Source organism: Saccopteryx bilineata, chromosome 2 (assembly GCF_036850765.1).
Source record: "Saccopteryx bilineata isolate mSacBil1 chromosome 2, mSacBil1_pri_phased_curated, whole genome shotgun sequence".
Lineage (NCBI taxonomy): Eukaryota > Metazoa > Chordata > Mammalia > Chiroptera > Emballonuridae > Saccopteryx > Saccopteryx bilineata.
In genome coordinates, this window is record NC_089491.1 from 240,106,191 (window position 1) to 240,126,416 (window position 20,226).

Genomic DNA, 20,226 nt, shown 5'->3' on the forward strand with positions numbered 1-20,226 from the left:
GGTAATTCCTCCTCATCTGCGGGGCCCAAGGCCAGTCTCCTCGAAGGATTAATATGCCATTTAGGGGACCCCGTGGGGTGTCGCCCGGAGAAGACGGGGGACCGCCCCAGGCTTTCCATTTCGTCCGGCGCCCCGCTGGGGGACGCGCGGTGTCAGCCACCGGGCAGGAGCTCCCCGAGGGCACAGGCGGCAGGCAGCGCTGGCCGCTACCCAGCTCGGGCCATCCGGCCCGTTCGCCCTCCCCTCCCCTCCCCATTACCTGCGGGCGGCGGCGCGGGGGACCGGAGGCCTGGTGTTCCTCCTCCTCCCCGCCAGGCTGTGGCGGCGAGGTGGCGGCGGCGGCGGCGGAGGCGACAGCCCGGGGGGAGGGGGCGGAGCGCGCGGCTCGCTGCCTCTCTCCTCCCCCGGGAGACTGAGGGGACCCTATCTCGGGCCGCCGCGCCTAGGCCCGTGAACGGCCCGTGGCTGGGGCATGGCGGCACACAGCAGCAACGTGCCCGCGAGGTGGGAGTGTGCGAAGCCGCGCGAGGAAAGCACCCGTGGCGCTCGGAGGAGCCGAAGGGGAGGAGCGAGGGGACGGCCGTTGGAGGGCGGTTGGCCGAAGGCAAGGCAGCGGTTTAGGGAGCGCGGCGACGGCTCGCGTTTTCCCGGCTTGGGGGGGTAGGGGGAAAGGGAGTGAGGGGAGGGGAGGGGGAGGTTGGGAGGGAGCCGCCGCCGCGCGCGTGCGGGACGGCGCCGCCGCCGTTGCCGCTCCGCTCACTCCAGCCTGTTTGGGGGCACTTTGTTTGTGTCCCACAATGCTCTGCGCGGGCGGCTGGGCTGGAAAAGGGGAGGGGAAGTGGGCGGGGCGAAGCGAGTTCGGGGGCGTGGCGGCGGTGGTGGTGGTGGTGGTGGGGAAACAGTTCGGCGCAAGCGCAGATTGAGCGTCTCGCAGTCGCCCCTACTTCAACTGTGAGTGACTCGGTCTGCTTACACGCTTTTCGGTTTCGACATTGTACCTTTTCGTGTGTGTACACGTTCAGATTTACGTTATTTACTTCATAAGCTCGGCCCGATTTGTCTTTCCTTTGGCTGTTCCCTCAGCCTGCTTCCCGTTTGCGTTGACAGATGAATCTGGGCATGGTTCACACTTCTTGCAATTTTTCCCTCTTTGAACTAAAAACGAAAGAAACTCCGTTTGCTCGAGTGGTTTCTGAGGCGGGGCTGAAACCGGAACACCCCAGACCTTTTCGGTGAGGACGGTTAGCTGGTAATCCGCCCATACTTCACACTTGGAAACTGTGGCCTGCCAAGAGGTGGCCTCAGCCAGGTGACGGTTCCGCTTCCTTTGTAGACGGCCGGCCCCTAGCCCGGTATCCCCAATTCCGTACCGCCTTTGCCACTCCACGACATCCTCTCAGTGCCCCGAGGTCGCTGTAGCATTTCTCTGGGCGTCCTGGCGAGAGATGCGGCTCTGAAATGTCTGGAGAAAGTGAGTTTAAGTCTGTCTCTGCCCCCAACACAGTGCACTTAGAGCTGCAGCAAAAACTATGCCTATTCTTTCCACGATCCTAAAACTCACTTTATTACACCGTCACTTCCCCGAGATTTCCACGGAGAAAGTGTGCGGGCCATCAAGTGGCAAATACTGCCTGGGGAGGTTTCAGAGTTCTTGGTAAACTGCAAAATCGTGTGAAGTGTTAAAACTCCCGGGACCCTAAGTGTTAGCTTCCCTGGGCCTGGTAGGCATGCGTGCCTGGTAGGCATGCGTTTGGGACCAAGACCTGGTGGGAAAGGGGGGCCTTCAAGGCAACTCTCCCAGGTGACGCCAGCCCACCTGCTGGGTGCTTGGAGGTGAATTGGGGTTGTGGCCTGCAGGCCCAGAGGCCTCAGGCGCTCTGCATTTGCGTACTTTATTTTCCCACACCTCCAGCTTTTAACAGAAAGACTTCAAAGTGCTTTGTGCAAGGTGAGCTGACTTCTTCTTGGAGTGGATTTTTCTTGGTGACATTTTACATTAATCCCTTCCCTGAGACACAAGCAGCCAAACATCCTAGCACCCTAATTCTAACAATTGAAATCACTTTAAAAATAAAGGTAATAAAAAACGTCTAATTTTATAGTCCTTTGCTGTTTCCAACAAGTATATGTAATACTTTTCAAGTGTATATAATATTTCATTCTCAAAGCGGCTGTAATACATAAGTTTGACTAATTTTCCCACCATCAGTTTTATTCCCATTTTAGAGATGAGGGAAAACCATAAAGATGTGAATTAGGCCCAGAAAGCTTTGTGCTGAGATTTGAAGAAGGGGAAGAAAACAAGTAGGAATGTTTACCCTAGGAAAGCAGGGCTAAGAAGGGGCAGGAGCTTGAAGCCTTGGTAGGGTATGTATGTGTTCAAGTGCAACTACAAGAAGAATCAGTGTGGGAACAAAGTGTTAATGAACAAAATGTCAATATAGTAAACCTGAAGATCTAACTTGCTTTTTAGAGCATCCCGTCTAGTAAGCTTTTCATATAGTGTGGAAGGCTTTGATAGGCAGAAACTAGATAGAGTGAGAAAGTTATTAACAAAAGAAAAGAAAGGATTGTCTCAGGCAAGGTTACCACTTTTCCTTAGGTGAAGGCAGGAGGTTTTATCAGGCAGATTGCCTCAACTTCCTTTGGGGGATGGAATGAGTCCAGGTGACAGATTACCTCATTGGTACTAACAGAGAATTACAGACTGACACAAGATTGCATTCCTGGAAAAGGTTGAAACTGCAATTAGGTCAGGTATGAAATCTGGGTTTGGGGTCATGGGCTTTAGCCTAAGTGACTCCATTTTGGGCCTGTCCTTTTCTCTTTAACAGTAGTCAAGCAAATTCTATCTACCTCTCCTAGGGCATTTAATAGGACATTCAATAAAGACAAGTCTTTACTTAGTTTTTCTCAAGGGACTGAGGTGGCCTCTCCTTTCACGGCAAAACTAACAGTGCTGACCAAAAAAATACCCTTCTTTAGATTGTTCTCTTGTTGTCTCTCCCTTCCTCACCTTTTGTGCTTTTCTATTTGTCTTGGTACATTTTCAAATTTTATCATCCTCTTTTCTGCCCCCAACCCCCACCCTAGGTTGGTGAATCAATTAAACAAGAAATGGCTGTTGGGTCCTTAGGATACAGTGCTAGATTCTTGGAGCTAATGTGAGGATTAAGTATGTAGGAGCCCTCTTTTCTGTTTTGACTTTGGGCAGGGTCAGACTCCATGGCTTCTGCAGCCTACCATCTTTCTTTTTCCTGGGCTAGTAGAGACTTGCCTTTCTCTGACACTAGATTAGATAATACTGCTGGGAGGATGTTATGAAACCAAATCTTGCACACAGGTGAAACAAACAAACATGTACAGTATTGGGAACCTTTAATTAGTAACCTGGTGTGGATGATTCTAAGGAATTTAGAGTCCAGGAAAATAAGTTTTTATTTCAGTCATGAGCTGTTTAGAAGAACAAATGCTGGCAAAAAATAAAATAAAATAATTTAAAAAGGCACTTTCTTGTGGTAGACTATTAGAGCTGAATGGGAACCTTGTTATTTAGTCCATAACATCTTTTAGGGCAAGAATGCTTTCTATGCAACAGGAAGATATCTAGTTTGACTTGAATAATTCCAGTGGAGGAGAGCTCACTACTGCACAAATAATCCCTGCTCCTTCATTAGATTGTCCCAACTAATATTTTTTTAAAAATTCAATCTTGGCCCTGGCCGGTTGGCTCAGTGATAGAGTGTTGGCCTGGTGTGCAGGAGTCCCGGGTTCGATTCCTGGCTAGGGCACACAGGAGAAGTGCCCATCTGCCTCTCCAACCCCCCCCCCCCCTTCCTCTCTGTCACTCTCTTCCCCTACTGCAGCCAAGGCTCCAGTGGAGCAAAGTTGGCCCTGGCTCTGAGCATGACTCCATGGCCTCTGCCTCAGGCACTAGAATGGCCCTGGTTGCAACAGAGCGGCGCCCCAGATGGGCAGAGCATCGCCCCCTGGTGGGCATGCTGGGTGGATCCCGGTCGGGCGCATGCGGGAGTCTGTCTGACTGCCTCCCCGTTTCCAACTTTAGAAAAAAATTAGAAAAAAAAAATTTAATCTTGCTTCCCCACCGTGAAACTTACACCTCTTCTAGTATCCCATATTATCATCCACCCAGGTAAGCAAGTCAGTTTCGCTACTTCACGCTACTACATCTCAATTCCAATACATCAAGTCCTGCTGAAGCCGTCCATTCCTATTGCCAGTATCCTAATCTAAGACTTAAGTGGTTTGTGCCTAGAGAATTGTGATAAATAAAATGACTACTCAGCCACCATCTTAAGACCAATGCAAGCCTGAAGGAGGAAGAAGTCCTTGCTTACTCAGTAACTCAGCTCAGACCTCCCTTGCAGTCAGATGCTGATAAGGGATGGTTGAGTCAGGGTGCAAACAATTTTGTGGAACTGTGGTGCCTCTCTCAACCACCAACGGAGGAAGCTATCTTGCACCTGCAGATGCAGCAATGTCATCTGCTTTTGCCCAAAGCCCCTTGACTAATCCATTTAAACCCTGCCCTATCTCTCCTTCAGGGCTGACACCCTTTGCTGGTCTCAGCCCACTTGCACCCAGGTGTTTTTATAATAAATTTTCCTTTGTGAGCACACCAGTCTTGTATTTTTGGTTTGGCCCATGGTTTCTGGCTTTCAAATTGAAATACCACTTTTCTGGTTTCCCAAATATATTCTCCCTTCTTTGCCTCTCTACATGGTAGACAGAGTTATAATGCATGGCTATAGTATCATACCACAATGCCTTCCTACTGTTCTTAGGATAAAGTCCCAAACTTTTAGCATGGCTTTTTCAACACTACACAATATGGGCCCTTTCCATGTCTTCAACTATCTCTCATACTCTTTCAAACAACATACCAGTCACAGAATTTTTTTCCCCACATCTAAAATGCTGCTTTCTCACCTGACCTATGATGACACAGTGGATAAAGCATCAACCTGGAAACTCTGGGTGGTTTGAAACCCTGGGTTTGCTTGGTCAAGGAACATATGGGAAGCAACTACAAGTTGATGCCTCCCACTCCTCTCCCTCTCTCTCCTCTTTCTAAAATGAATAAATAAAAATCTTAAAATAAAATAAAATGTTGCTTTTCTCTAATAAACACATTATTCCTTCTGTGAAGAAATAGTTCATTCCTTAATTCCTCTCAGTCTTCAGATCACATACATATACATACATACATACACATATATGACCTTTATTGATATATAATTCACATACCACAGAATTCACCCATTAAAACTATATAATTATATGGATTTTAGTATATTTATAGAATTGTGCAACCATCACCACAATAAAATATTGAATATTCGCATCACTCCAAAAAGAAACTCATATCCGTCAGCAGTCCCACCCCCCAACTCCTCAGCCCTAGGCAGCTCCTAATTTATCTACTTTTTCTGTTTGTACAGATTTGCCAATTCTGGATATTTCATATAAATGGAATTCACATCTCTTCTTGACCACCTTCCCCTGACTCCCCAGATTATGTTAAATCCCATGGTATGTATTCTGAAAGCTTTCTGCAGATTTCTAACACTGGTCTAATTCCCACTGTTAATTCTAATGACTCTTTTGTCATTCACCGCTGTAATCCCAGAGCCTAGTACAACGTCTAGCACACAATAGGTATTTGATGAATGTTTAATGGATGAATGAGTCAGTGATGGAATAAGTGAAGGTGAATGCCAATTTTATCAGTTAGTAGAATGACAGGTTCCCAATACGTGTGACTTTAGGGAAGAAGCTTGTGCTTCAATAAACTTACCCATTCCTGTGCAAGATGCTAGAATATCCAAGCTTAAAATTCCTACTTTAGATTTTTGAAAACTCTAGATTTTAAAGATGCAACTATTGAAATACAACTCATCTTCAGAAAGGGAATTGTTGGGCTTTTTTTATTTAATGAAAGGAAGAGGGCAGCGGTTTGATCTCAGTGACTAAACCTTGTTTGACAATGTTTGCTCTCAGTCCCACCTCCCCACCAGCCACAACACTATTTTTCTTCCCTTTCACAGGAGTCACAGCCAAACTTCTCAAAACTATTTTGGTTCTTTACTTTCGCACCTTCTTTACTTCCCAGCTTCTCTAAATTGATTTACCCTTCACTCTACCAAAATGTATATCTCCTTAAAGTTACCAATTATTTATATGTTGCCAAACCAAAGGATGTTTTTCACCCTCATTCTACTGGACTTCTGAGCAGCATTTGGTCTCACTGAGTACTCCCTGCAACGTGAAGTTCTCCCTTCCTCATCTTCCCTGACATTCTTCTCAGTGTGCTACCAAGACTGAGAACAAGTGTTTGTACTATCTTCCTAGACCAGTGGTTCTCAAAATGTGGTTCCTAGACCTACAGCTTCAGTATCTATCACTTGTCAAATAGTTAGAAATCCAAATTCTTAAATCATACCCAGACCTACTGAATCAGAAACTCCAGGATTGGGGTCTATTGATTTGGATTTGAATGAACTCCCCAGATGATTTGGATCCATGCTCAAGTTTGAGAACCAATGTCCAGGCAATCCCATTCACTTATACAAACTCTGCAAGCTATGATTCTTACATGGATACTAGTAGCCCAGATGTTTCTACCCAGCTCCAGATCTACCTATCTAACTGCCTGCTTGAGTATCTCAAAGATACCTCAGACTGGGCAAGACCAAAATAAATTGATGGCCTCCTTCTGTAAACATGGTTCTTGCTCATTGTTTTCTAAATCATAGAATGGTACCACTTTAGATCCAGACACTACACTTCCCTCATACTCATCCTTGCCAGGTACTTAATTTATTACTTTGAAACTTCTGTTTATTTATTAACTTATAATAAATTTTAAGTTAATTTTAATAAGTCAATTTTACTTTCCAAATTTCTTTTAAAAAAGCATTTTTTTCCTATGGAGAATTTCAAACATAAAAAATAGATGAGTTTGAAAAAAATGCAAGCAGGAACCCATCATCTAAGTGCCCATATCCAACCAATGGCCAATGCTGCCTCATCCATATCCCCATCCATTTTCTCCTTCCCATATTATTCTGAAGCAAATTCCAGATATATATTATTTATAGCCTATCTCTCTAAAAAATGATAAATGTATAAAAACACACCATAATATTATTATCATAATGTTGCGGCGCAACTTGTGAGGAAACAGAACCAGAGCCCAAATTGATTAAGAATTTGAAGAGCCTTTATTAGCCGGCTGGCGACTATCCACTGTGGGAAGCTACAAACAGTCCCTAGCTCAGGAGGAGAGAGGCATTTAAGGGCAAAAACCACAAGGTTACAGTTGTTTTAGCACGTTAGTACAATATCTTGCAAAAGTACACATTGTTCTAAAGGTAATCGCCTTTCTGTAATATCTGCAAGGCTGAAGCACAAAGAACGCATCCTGCCTCTGTTAGCAAGATTAGATCTGAGTCTAACTGCTGAGGCTTGTAAAAATTTTCTACTTGCAGCTGTAGCTATAAACTAGTTCCTCTTAAGCGTTGAGCTAAATTGGGTCAGGGGTCCTTAGCATGGGCTGGCATGCCAGCACACATAATTTAAAAATAGCAATGATTTCTTAATATAAATACAAAACTTTCAGTTAGTATTCACCCTTCCAACAGACCTATTAATGTTACAATTTTTCTTTCTTTCTCTCTCTTCCTCCCTCCCTCCCTCCCTCCCTCCCTCCCTCCCTTCCTTCCTTCCTTTCTTTTTTCTTTCTTTCTTATAATTTGTTTCAGTAAGGAGTTATATTGTGTTTGGTTGATATATCTTTTGTTCTCTGTCTTCTTTTTTCTTTGTTGTTTTCCCTGTACTTTGAAACTTCTGTTTAAGAAAGTAAGTTTATTTTTGCCTGACCAGGCAGTTGCACAGTGGATAGAGCATCAGACTGAGATGCAGCAGACCTGGGTTTGAAACCCCGAGGTCGCTGGCTTGAGCACCGGTTTGAGCACGGGCTTGAGCACTGGCTTGAGCACTGGCTTGAGTGCGGGGTAGCTGGCTTGAGTGTGGGATCATAAATGTGACCCTGTGGTTGCTGGCTTGAAGCCCAAGGTCATTGGCTTCTATAAGGGGTCACTCACTCTGCTGTAGCCCCTGGTCAAGGCACATAAGAGAAAGCAGTCAATGAACAACTAAGGTGCCCCAACAAGGAATTGATGCTTCTCATCTTTCTCCCTTCCTGTCTGTCTGTCCCTGTCTGCCTCTCTTTGTCTCTGTCACAAAAAAATAAATAAATAAAAGAAAAAGAAAAATGAAACTAGGTTTTTTGTCTGGCTTTTTTTTTTTTAAGTGAGAGAGACAGAGACAGAGAGAGAGGCAGAGAGAAGGACAGACAGAGACAGACAGACAAGAAGGGAGAGAGATGAGAAACATCAATTCTTTGTTGCGGCACCTTAGTTGTTCACTGACTGCTTTCTCATATGGGCCTTGACAGGGGGCTACAGCTGAGCCAGTGACCCCTTGCTCAAGACAGCGACTTTGAGTTTCAAGCCAGCGACCTTCAGACTCAAGCTAGTGTCCATGGCGTCATGTCTATGATCCCATGCTCAAGCCAGTGACCCTGCACTCAAAGTGGTGAGCCTGATCTCAGGCCGGATGAACCCACATGCTCAAGCCAACGACCTTGGAGTTTTGAACCTGAGTCCTCAGCATTCCAGGCTGATGGTCTATCCACTGCGACACCACCTAATCAGGCTCAGAGTTTTTTTTTTTTTTAATTCAGACCAGTCCTCTTTTTCCATATATGATGTGATCCAGTTCCTTAGAAATTCTGCAGATAGAATGCACCTGCTAAAGGATAGATTTCTGTCAGTAGTGGAAGAACAAAAGAAAATATATGGGAAAATTGATGAATACCTATTACAAAAATAGAATAGTATACACTAACACTTGCTCTATTTTTATTTTATCTTGTTTTTATTTATTAGCTGCTCTTTTCTGATTGTTGACAAGATTTCCAAAGTTGAACTCAAATATAAAAAATGATTTAGGATTTTGATTCACCACAGGCAATATACATATTAGAAGTTCTTCCTTGCTTCAAAATAGAAACCAGTTTAAAAAGCTCCTAGGTTTATCCATAACCAGTTTCTTCTCATAAGCCTTGTTATCTGCAAGGTTGAGTGGGAAACTGCCCATATGGTTTGATTTTTATGTCATATGGAGGAGCTGCTCCATTCCTTAAATTACCCTGTGCTAGAATGAATATACTTCTATTATGAGATTGAACATTTAGACACCAATTCCCTTTACTTAAGGCAAATTCTCCATTAAATTCAGCTGGCTCTCCAATCTATATCTGTACATCAAACATTTTCACTAAACTGTGCTCCTAAATTGTCATCTGGTTCTGCTCTGCAATCACCTCAAATGCAACCTTTCCGAATGGAATCGATCCCTTTTGTCTCAGACTTATTTTTTCATCCGAGTTTCTCATTTTGGTGAATTGTACTACCAGTCACCAAGTTTCCCAAGCGAGAAACCCAAGAGTCTTCCTGAGACCCACGTCCAATCAATAATTAGTCTTCTGAGTCATGATCATGAACATTCTGTCTACTAGTCTCCATGGCCATTACCAATGCCTTCATTCAGGTTCTACATCCTTCTCACTTGTATGATTGGAGAATCAAGCCCTTAATCTGTCTACTCCCCATAGTGTGGCCAGGAAGGTCCGCTATAAAGACAGCTGATCACATGATTCCTGTGCTGAAATCTTATATAATGGCTATTTATAGAATAAAGTACAAACTCCCATATTACATAAAATGTCCATTTTCAGAACCTCATCCAGCTCTCCAAGTATTCACTCTTCTCCATCCACCCTGCCCCACCATTTATCATATTTTTCCAGTCTGCTCATATTCTCTTCACTGTCTGTGTCTTTTTTCATAATGCTACTCTTGCCTGGGAAGCCCTTTCCCACTTCCTTTAGCTAACTCCAGATGTTCATCACTAACAGCCTTTGGAAAGTGGTTTCAGATAGTTGAAGTGTAAGCTAAATGCGCCTACCTATGTGCTTCCTTAATTTTTTATACTTACCAATATCATGACACTTATCAAATGGTTGTCTGTTAATTTTATTTCCACCTTTTCCAAGCAGGTTCTAAGTCTTTTATGACAGGGCCTATTTTGTGTATCTTTGAAAGCCGAGGATCTAACAGAGAGCTGACGTTTGGTTAGCACTCAGTAAATTTTGGTTGAATAAAGGGAAAAAATTAAATGACACTTAATGACTGGTTTAAGAGGGTATTAAAACATATTTTATATTTAATACAGTTAAATTTTTTATTTTAAAATATACATAACGCAAAATTGAGCATATTAAGCCTTTAAAAATTTTGTATTGATTGATTTGAGAGAGAGAGAGAGAGGAAAGGAGAGAAACATTGATTTATTGTTCCACTTATTTGTGCATTCATGAGTTGATTCTTATATGTGCCTTTATCGAGGATTGAACCCACAAACTTGGTGGATCAGGATGATGCTCTAATCCAACCTAGCTACCCAGTCCGGACCATTTTAACCACTCCCAAGTGTACAACATAGTGACACTAAGTACATTCAAATTGTTGTGCACCATTACCACTAATTCTTTCCAGAACCTTTTCAATATCCCAAATGAAACTCAGTATCCATTAATCAATAACTCCTCATTCCAGCCTCCCCACAGCCCTTGGTAAACTCTATTCTACTTGCTATTTCTATGAATTTGCCTATTGTTGCTAACTCAAATAAGAATCATGCAATATTTTTCTTTCTGTGACTGGCTTATTTCACTTAACATAATGTTTATTTTATTTTTTATTTTGAGTATGCTTATTAAAGCTGGGGAAAGTGAAACAAGGAGAGCTTAGGGTAGGAGAAGCAGCAGGAGAGAGCCTAGGTGGGGCTGCTTTGGTCTGAAGAAATGTTATTGGAAAGAAATGAGCTAGGTGGGGCTGCTATTGGCTCACTGAAAATTCAAAGAAAAGGAGGCGTCAAAGAGAGGATCAGGGCATTAGCCTGGGATGAGCTGCTTCAGTCCTCTGCTCCCCTGGTTGTAAGTCTCATGGGGACCCTTGGAGTTTAGGAGATGCACACCTGTCAGAAAGAAAGGCATGGGCGTGCTCCCGGGAGGGAGAGCGCACCCTTAGCATAATGTTTTCAAGGTTCATACATGTTGTAGTGTGTACCAGAATTTCATTTATTTTTGAAGCTAAAAAATATTATATATATATACACACACTACATTTTGTTTATCCACTCATCTGTTGATGGACATTTGATTTATCTCTACCTTTTGTTATTGTGAATAATACTAAATATTGGTCTGCAAGTATTTGTTTGAGTTCCTGCTTTCAATTTTTTTTATATACATACCTAGAGGTAGAATAGCTGGACCACATTGTTATTCTAATGTTTACCTTTTTGGGGATCCACCACACTGTTTTCCACAGTGATTGTACCATTTTACATTCCCACCAGTAATGAACAAGGCTTCCAATTTCTCTATGTCCTTACCAACACTTTTCTTTATTATTATTATTTTTTTTAAGTGAGAGAGAGGGAGAGAAGGAGGGAGAGAGGGAGAGAGACAGACAGACAGATAGACAGGAAGGGAAAGAGATGAGAAGTATCAACTCATAGTTGTGGCACTTGAGTTGTTCATTGATTGCTTTCTCATACGTGCCTTGACTGGGGAGCTCCAGGTGAGCCAGTGACCCCTTTCTCAAGCCAGTGACCTTGGGCTTTAAGCCAGTGACCTTGGACTCAAGAGAGCAACCATGATCCCATGCTCAAGCTGGTGACCTCAGGGTTTCAAACCTGAGTCCTCAGCATCCCAGGCCAATGTATCCACTGTGCCACTGCCTGATTAGGCTTTTCTTTTTTTCTTAAAAATTTTATTTATTGATTTTAGAGAGAGAAGAGAGAGGGAGAGAGAGAAGGAGGGGAAGAGTGGGAAACATCAAACTCTTATTAGTTGCTTGTCATATGTGCCTTGACCAGGCAAGCCCAGGGTTTTGAACCATCAACCTCCAAGTCAATGCTTTATCCACTGTGCCACCACAGGTCGAGCATTTCCTTTTTTTTAAATAGTAGCCTTCCTTTTGAGTATGAAGTGGTATTTCCTTATGATTTTAATTTTAATTTCCCAAATGGCTAGAGATGCTGAGCATCCTTTGTGCTTTTTGGCTAATTGTGTATCTTTGGAGAAATGCCTTTTCAAGTCATTTACCTACTTTAAAATTGGGTTATTTTTTCATTCGTGACTTACAGGAATTCTTTATATTTATATATTCTACATATATTCTATACATTTTCTTCCTTTTTGTGGGCTGCCCTTTGATTCACAAAAGTTTTTAATTTTAATGATGCCCAATTTATCTATTTTTTCATTTATTGTTTGTGTTTTTGGTGTTATATCCAAGAAATCTTTGTCAATCCATGAAACTTTTTCTATGTTTTCTTCTATGAGTTTTATAGTTTCAGCTTTAATGTCTAGATTTTTTATCCAATTTGAATTAATTTTTAATAGGATGTAAGATAAGGGTCCAGCTTCATATAATTGAATGTGGATATCTGGTTTTCACAACACCATTTGTTTAAAGACTGTCCTGTGAACAGATGATGTGTTGTGGAATTGTGCACCTGAAACCTGTATAATTTTGTTAACTAATGTCACACCAATAAATTCAATGAAAAGGAAAAAAAGAAAATAATTTGATTGCATATATGACAGTTTATTTCTGGAATCTCTACTCTATTTGATGTATTTATATGTTCATCTTTATGCCAGTACCATACTGTTTTGATTATTGTGGCTTTGTATTAAGCTTTAAAATCAAGAAGTGATAGCCCTCCAAATTTGCTTTTCTTTTTTCAAGATTATTTTGATTATTTGGGGTCCCTTGAGATTCCTTATACATTTTAGAATGGATTTTTTCTTATTTCTGAAAATATGTCATTGAGATTTTGATAAGAATAGCAATAAGCTTGACCTTGAGGTGGCACAGTGGATAGAGTGTCAGATTGGGATGCAAAGGACCCAGGTTTGAGTCCCTGAAGTTGCTGGCTTGAGCGCAGGTTCACCAGCTTGAGCCCAAGGTCACTGGCTTGAGCAAGGAGTCACTTGTTCTGCTGGAGTCCCCCAGTCAAAGCACATATAAGAAAGCAGTCACTGAACAACTAAGGTGCTGCAATGAAGAGTTGATGCTTCTCATATCTCTCCCTACATGCCTGTCTGTCCCTTGTCCCTCTCTCTGTATTTCTCTTTGTCCCTGTCTCTCTTGCTAAAACAAAACAAACAAAGAAACACAAAAAAAAATAATAGCAGTGAATCTGTAGATTGCTTTGGGTAATGTGTCTTAACAATATTAACTCCTCCAATCCATAAATATGGGCTACCTTTGCATTTATTTTTTTTCAAATAGTAAGAGAAAGTTTTACTTATTTCTATTATAATTTATTTCAAAGGTAGTTGAAGTAAGTCAGCAGGGTTGTATAAACACAGAAAACAAGTTACAGAAGCAAAAAATGGGCCCTTGGAGTTTAAGAGAGGAAGAGACAAAGGTAACACATCTGGGGTGGGGAGGGGGGAGAAAAAGGGAAAGACATGGGCATGCTCCTGAGAGGAAGAGCCTATTTCTGTCTTTAATTTCATGCAGCAACATTTTATAGTTGTAAGTGCACATTTTTTTTTCTTATTCTTGGTTAAGTTCATTCACAAGTATTTTATTACTTTTGATGCAAAGTAAATGGAATTTTTCTTTTCACATTGTTTGTTTCTATTGTATAGAAATACATGATTTTTGAGTGTAGATTTTGTATCTTGCAAGGTTTTTGAATTTTTTTGTTCACAGTTTTTGTGTGGAATCTTTAGGGTTTCTACATACAAGAGCATGTTGTGTGTGAATACAGATAATTTTACTTCTTTTCCCCCCAGTTTGAATATCTATTATTAGTGGAATTAATAGAATGAAGGGTTAAAGCATTACTGATACAAAAAGAATTGACAAAACTCAACATTCTCTCATGGTAAAAATAATAAAGTAGGAATACAAAGAAACATCTTCAACATAATAAAGGTAATAGATGAAAAATGCACAGCTAACATCATACTCAATTGTGAAAGGACTGAAAGCTTTTTCTATAAGACCAGGAATAAGACAAGAACACTCACTTTTATCAATTCTATGCAAAATAGTATTGGAAGTTCTAGCCATAGGAACTAGGGTGAAATGGCAAAACGTCTCAAATTTCTTGAAATGCATAAATCATGAATCCCCAAAGCCCAAAGAATTCCAAGGAAGACTGTCCAAAGACAAAGAGATCATCATCTTTTTTTTTTTTAAGTTAAGAAGAGAGACAAGATAGGAAAGGAGAGAGATGAGAAATATCAACTTGTAATTGTGACATTTTAGTTGTTCATTGATTGCTTTTCATACATGCCTTGACCTGGGGGCTCCGGCTGAACCACTGACTCTTTGCTCAAGCCAGTGACCTTGAGCTCAAACAGTGATCTTGGGCTTCAAGCAAACAACCTTTGGGAAAAAGCCAGTGAACATGGTGTCATATCTATGATCCCATACTCAAGCCAGCAACCCCATACCCAAGCCAACAACCTTGGGGTTTCAAACCTGGATCCTCAGCATCCCAGGTTGACACTCTATCCACTGTGCTACCACCTGGTCAGGTAACAAAGAGATATTCTTGAAAGCAGCAAGAGAAAAGCAAATCATCACATATTAGGAATCCTCAATAAGATTATCAGCCAAGCCTGACCAGGCGGTGTTGCAGTGGATAGAGCATCGGCCTGGAATGCTGAGGACACAGGTTTGAAACCCCAAGGTTGTCAGCTTATACATAGGCTCATCTGGCTTGAGTGTGGGGTCACTGGTTTGAATGTGGGATCATAGACATGACCCCATGGTTGCTGGCTTAAGCCCAAAAGTCCCTGCATTGAAGCCCAAGGTTGCCAGCTTGAGTCCAAGGTCAGTGGATTGAGCCAGAGGTCACTTGCTCTACTGGAGCCCCCTTGCTCAAGGCACATCTGAGAAAGTAATCAATGAACAACTAAGATGCCATAACAGAGAATTGATGCTTCTCATCTCCCTCCCTTCCAGCCTGCCTGGCTGTCACCCCTTGCTAAAAAAAATTTGTGTGTGTGTGTGTGTGTGTATGTATATGTGTGTATGTCAGCCAATATTTTACCAGAAACTTTGGAGGCCAGAAAGATGTGGCGTGAAATATAAATGTTTAAAGATAAAAACTGTTAACCAAAATAATCACATCTTGTAAAACTTTCCTTCAAAAATAAGGGAGAAATTAGCCATTGCTGGTTAGCTTGGTTGGTTAGAGCATCATCCCAAAACACAGAGGTTGTCATTTTGATCTCCAGTCAGGGCACATACAAAAACAGATCAATGTTCTTCTCTCTCTTTCTCAAATCATTTTTTTTTAAAAGTAAGACATTCCAAGGAAAACAAAAGCCAACAGAATTCATTACTTCTAGACCTGCTCTATAAGAAATAGTAGAGAGAGTGCTTTGGGTTAATATGAAAGGATGCTAGACAGTAACTTGAAGCTGTATAAAGAAATGAAAATCTCTGATAAAAGATTTGACACCAACTTATAAAAAATAATTACAAAGCTAAAAATGTTTATGTTATTTTGTACTGTTTTGGGTTGAATCTTATCAAATTTGAAATTTTTTTGCCATTATTTCCTCAAATAATTTTTCTGCCTTTCTCCTCCTTCTGGGACTCCCATTTGTGTATGCTGGTCTGCTTCATAGTGTCCCACTGGTCCTTAGGCTCTGTTTACTTTTCTTCATTTTTTTGGTTTATTTCTGCAGTTCAGACTCCATAATTTTGACTGTCTTATTCTTAAATTTGCTAGCTCTTTCTTCCGCTTGTTCAAATCTGCTCTTGAATCTTTCTAGTGAATTTTTCACTTCAATTATTGTCATTTTCAGCTTCAGAATTTTTTCCAGTTCCTTTTTATAATATTTTCTATTTCTTTGTTAATATTCTCATTTTGTTTATATATAATTTTTCTAATTTCATTTAGTTTTTTTATTCATTTTTTAACTCTTTGAGCATAGTTAAGTTTGGTCTAGTAAGTCTGATATCTGGACTTCTTCAGGAATGGTTTCTGTGAATTTATTTTGTTCTTTTGAATGAGCCCTATTTTCCTGTTTCTTTCTATGCCCTATGAGTTCTTTTTGATGAAAATTGAATATTTAACTATTATATGGTAACTCTGGAAAACACATTCTCCCCTTTTCTGGCATTTGCTCTGGTTTTTGTTTGTTTGTTTATTGTTAAAGGCTATAGTAGTCTGTTTTCAGAGTTTTCCTAACTATTTTTGCAGAGACTACTTTTTGTCATGTGTGATCACTGTTGTCTGTTCTGTTAGCTCACAGTCAGATGATATTTTGACAGAATTCCTTGAATCTCATGCAAGTTTCTAGTGTTTGCTGATTAGCTGTGTCCTAGAGCATTCTTTTAGTGCTTAGCTAGGATTGTCCTGAGCCCAAGCCAAAAGCTTGATTTTCTCAGGACTTTTCTGAGCATACGTCTTACCTGGATGTGCATGTGGCTTCCTACATTTTTAAATATATTTGTCTTCTTTTGAATGTCCCAATTTTACTGTCTCATCCCAGCTTTTCCTTTGGGCCTTAGATGGTCTAATTTATGTCTCCACCTATAATCTCTTACCCCTGGATGCTGCATCTATTGTCATCTTGCGAGCTTTATGAGTACTGCCCATCACTTTTTCCACTTGAGTTCTGAGTTACAAACAACATAGACAAGTTCCCTGTGTCAGTCCTTTAAGTGTCCACCAGACAATTTATAACAAATGTACACAATAATTTCAAAAAGATCTGCTTTGCTTTTTCTAGTTTGAGGTATGGTACTAAAAACCATGCTGCTATCACCTCAAGACCAAATTACTGACATGCTAGAAAGTGGTAGAGTAATGATGAGTAAAAATGCCACAAAACTTGCTTGGTGGCTGAAAGCCTTTGACTATTTTCCAGAGCTGCAGTAAGGTTGGTTTAGACGGTTTCGGCCTTTTTTTTTTTTTTGTGTGTGTATTTTTCTGAAGCTAGAAACCCGGAGAGACAGTCAGACAGACTCTCGCATGCACCCGACCAGGATCCACCCAGCACGCCCACCAGGGGGCGTCGCTCTGCCCACCAGGGGGCGTCGCTCTGTCACAACCAGAGCCACTCTAGCGCCTGGGGCAAAGGCCATGGAGCCATCCCCAGCGCCCGGGCCATCTTTGCTCCAATGGAGCCTCGGCTGCAGGAGGGGAAGAGAGAGACAGAGAGGAAGGAGAGGGGGAGGGGTGGAGAAGCAGATGGGCGCTTCTCCTGCGTGCCCTGGCCCGGAATCGAACCCGGGACTTCCACATGTCAGGCCGATGCTCTACCACTGAGCCAACAGGCCAGGGCCTTTTTTTTTTTTTTAAGTGAGAGAAGGGTAAATACAGAGACAGACTGCCACGTGTGTTCCTATCTGGGGCTGATGCTCTGCTTATCTGGGCCGCTGGCAACTGAGCTATTTTTAGTACCTGAGGCAGAAGCTCACAGAGTCATCCTCAGTGCTTCGGACCAATGTGCTCAAATCAATTGAGCCATGACTGTGGGAGAGAAAGAGAGAAGGAGAGAGAGAGAGAGAAAAAGGTGGGGTGGAGAGACAGATGGTGGCTTTTCCTGTGTGTCCTGACTGGGAATCAAACCTGGGACTTCCACACACTACGTTGACGCTTTACCACTGAGCCAACCAGCCAGGGCAGTTTCTGTCTTTTGAAAAAATGTTTCTGTAGGGGTAGATACAGAAAATAAATTTCTAGTAACCAAATGGGAGGTTAGTGTGGAGGGGAGGAGGGTGAAAATACCAAAAGCAACTAAGAAGTACAAATTGATAATTATAATAATAATTATGGAGATCTAAACAGCATAGGGAATATAGTCATTAATAGTGTAATAATTATGTATGGTGTCATTTGGGTACTAGACTTATTGGGATGATCACTTTGTAAGGCAGTGGTTCTCAAAGTGTGCGCCAGGGCGCACTGGTGCACCCTAGAAGATTTCCAGATGTGCACTATGGTATTTCAGAGAAATATGTGCCTGTTGGGGACTAAAAAACCAACAAGTGTTTTTGTAGTTTAGATTTTTGGGGGACAGAGGTGTGGGGAATTGGCTGTAAGCTGATAGTCTGCCCAACCCCTCACCTCACTTGCCTGATTAGGTTGCAAAAGGCTGTTAAGCTGTGGTGCTGGATTGTTTACACTACCCCCCATGTTTCTTCTATCCTTTGTTTGGTGTAAAGTTAAGATGATATGTATGGTGGGGGTTTTCTGCATTTGGTAAAATTCTTGGGTTGCCTTGGAAACATGATCAAAGATCTCATTGATTTGCTAATGGCCCACTTTGCCCTATAAATAAAGCAAGATGTGGTTTTTGGGCATGCTTTGTTCTTGCCAGCAGCAATTACAGGGCCCTCCCAACCCCGTATTTTCTTAATTCTGCACCGTTCACACTCGAGACCTGGAATTACTAGCTGTGCTGGTTCTCAGTATGTGCCCAGATATAAAAATAAATTATACCATTTCATTATGGAAATACTGCTTTTGTTAACACATCATTATTATATTTATTATTAACACATCATTATATTATTTTTAGATAAATACACCCAAATAAAATGGATAGATTTCTCAAAAAGAAGAATGATATTGAAGAATCCGATTCTGGGAGTGAGCAAAAGTTAAGTGTAAATAAAGTAGGACTTGAAGGCTGATGGGCAGAATTTAATTTATAGCATTTTCCATCACTTAACACTGAACAATACAATTGGACTAGAAACCCATTCATGGAAGCTTCAAGTGATTTTGGTTTAACATTAACAGAAGAAGAGCTGGCAGCTATATCTACTGATTGTGGATTGATGATTAAATATAAGGAATTATCTCTTGAAGTCTTTTGGATTTCTATAAAAGAAGAACATGTGGCAATATCTAAAAAAGCTTTGAACATTTTACTACAATTTTCAACATCCTATTTATGTGAGTTAGGATTTTCTACCCTTAACACAATTAAGAGAAAAAAGAGAGGAATTCTTTAATGTATTGATGAGGAAATGAGAGTTTGCCTTTCAAATATATGCCCAAACATTGAAGAAATTGCTAGGACACATCAGGCTCATGTTTCTCATAAACACAAGAATGAAAAAACTTAACACATTCATGCTGGGACCTGCCGAGTTTACTAAATCTTACTAAGATTTTATCTATACACATAAAAAGATAACTTTTTTTATTTTTTAACCCCTTTTTAATGAATTCTAAAAAGCATAACTCAAAAAATATAACATTAAATATTTTTTAATGAAAGAATAAATTTAATTTTGTCATATTTGTTTAATTACCATAAAATCACATTTGGACATTATATATTTTTTCTTTAATATTTGACTTAATTATTATAACATATTTCTCAGAAATTTGTATATAGTGCACCTACAATTATTTGTAGGATTTTAAATGCGCCCTGACTTCAAAAAGTTTGAGTACCACTGTTGTAAGGCCTATAAATGTCTAATCACTATGTTGTACACCTGAAACTAATATAATATTGTACGTCAACTATAATTGAAAAATGGAAAAAAATGTTTCTGTGGGGGAATGAAAGCTTAAAGCTTCCTAGTCTGCCATTTTGCTGATGACTTCTTCAATAAAAGTTTACCTTTATTGGACTTTCACCAAGGGGGCATCAGAGGACTTGTGGAACCTAAACGAAGGTGTGTAAAGTCATAAGAAAAAATAGTAGGAACAAAGAGCCACCCTTAGCCACAGCTGAGATAGTTGAGAACTGATGAGTTTATGAAATGAGTTCTGTCCAGGTAGCATAAATTGCCTGGGAGCTGGTACCTGCTGACAGGATGGAACAGCTGCAATTACATGCTACAGATGGTTGGGTCTGATTGCTGGATGCAAATTAATTCTCATCCATGAAGGGTCTTGAGCCATGCCAGAAATGACCAAGTAGAGGAATATGTGAAAAGAATGAGATGGTTGATTCTGGCACTAAATTAGAGCTTCCCTTCAGAGCTCAAAGAACCTGTATAATTCAATTTATTCCTAATGGTAGCTGTCATAGTAACTTGTCTCGACCTTCACTAGCTGTATCTT

The 20,226-nt window shown here is 41.1% G+C and overlaps 1 protein-coding gene and 1 long non-coding RNA gene across 5 annotated transcripts in view; one reads left to right on the forward strand and one right to left on the reverse strand.

Annotated features, from left to right (window-relative positions):
* ZBTB44 (zinc finger and BTB domain containing 44) overlaps window positions 1-767 on the reverse strand; it is an 85,286-nt gene extending 84,519 nt beyond the window's left edge. The window contains exon 1 of one of the 3 annotated variants that reach the window (XM_066259749.1): window positions 260-767. The gene's annotated coding sequence lies outside the window, so the exon portion shown is untranslated. The remainder of the gene's footprint in view (window positions 1-259) is intronic. The other 2 variants (XM_066259748.1, XM_066259750.1) reach the window with 2 other exon arrangements.
* LOC136325392 (uncharacterized) lies at window positions 471-19,865 on the forward strand. 2 transcript variants are annotated; one of them, XR_010729248.1, is made up of 3 exons: window positions 471-604; window positions 5,463-5,553; window positions 18,722-19,865. It is a non-coding gene; the product is annotated as an uncharacterized lncRNA (long non-coding RNA). The 2 variants fall into 2 exon arrangements; XR_010729249.1 differs by lacking the exon at window positions 471-604 and adding an exon at window positions 893-951.
* The last annotated feature ends 361 nt before the right edge of the window (window positions 19,866-20,226 follow it).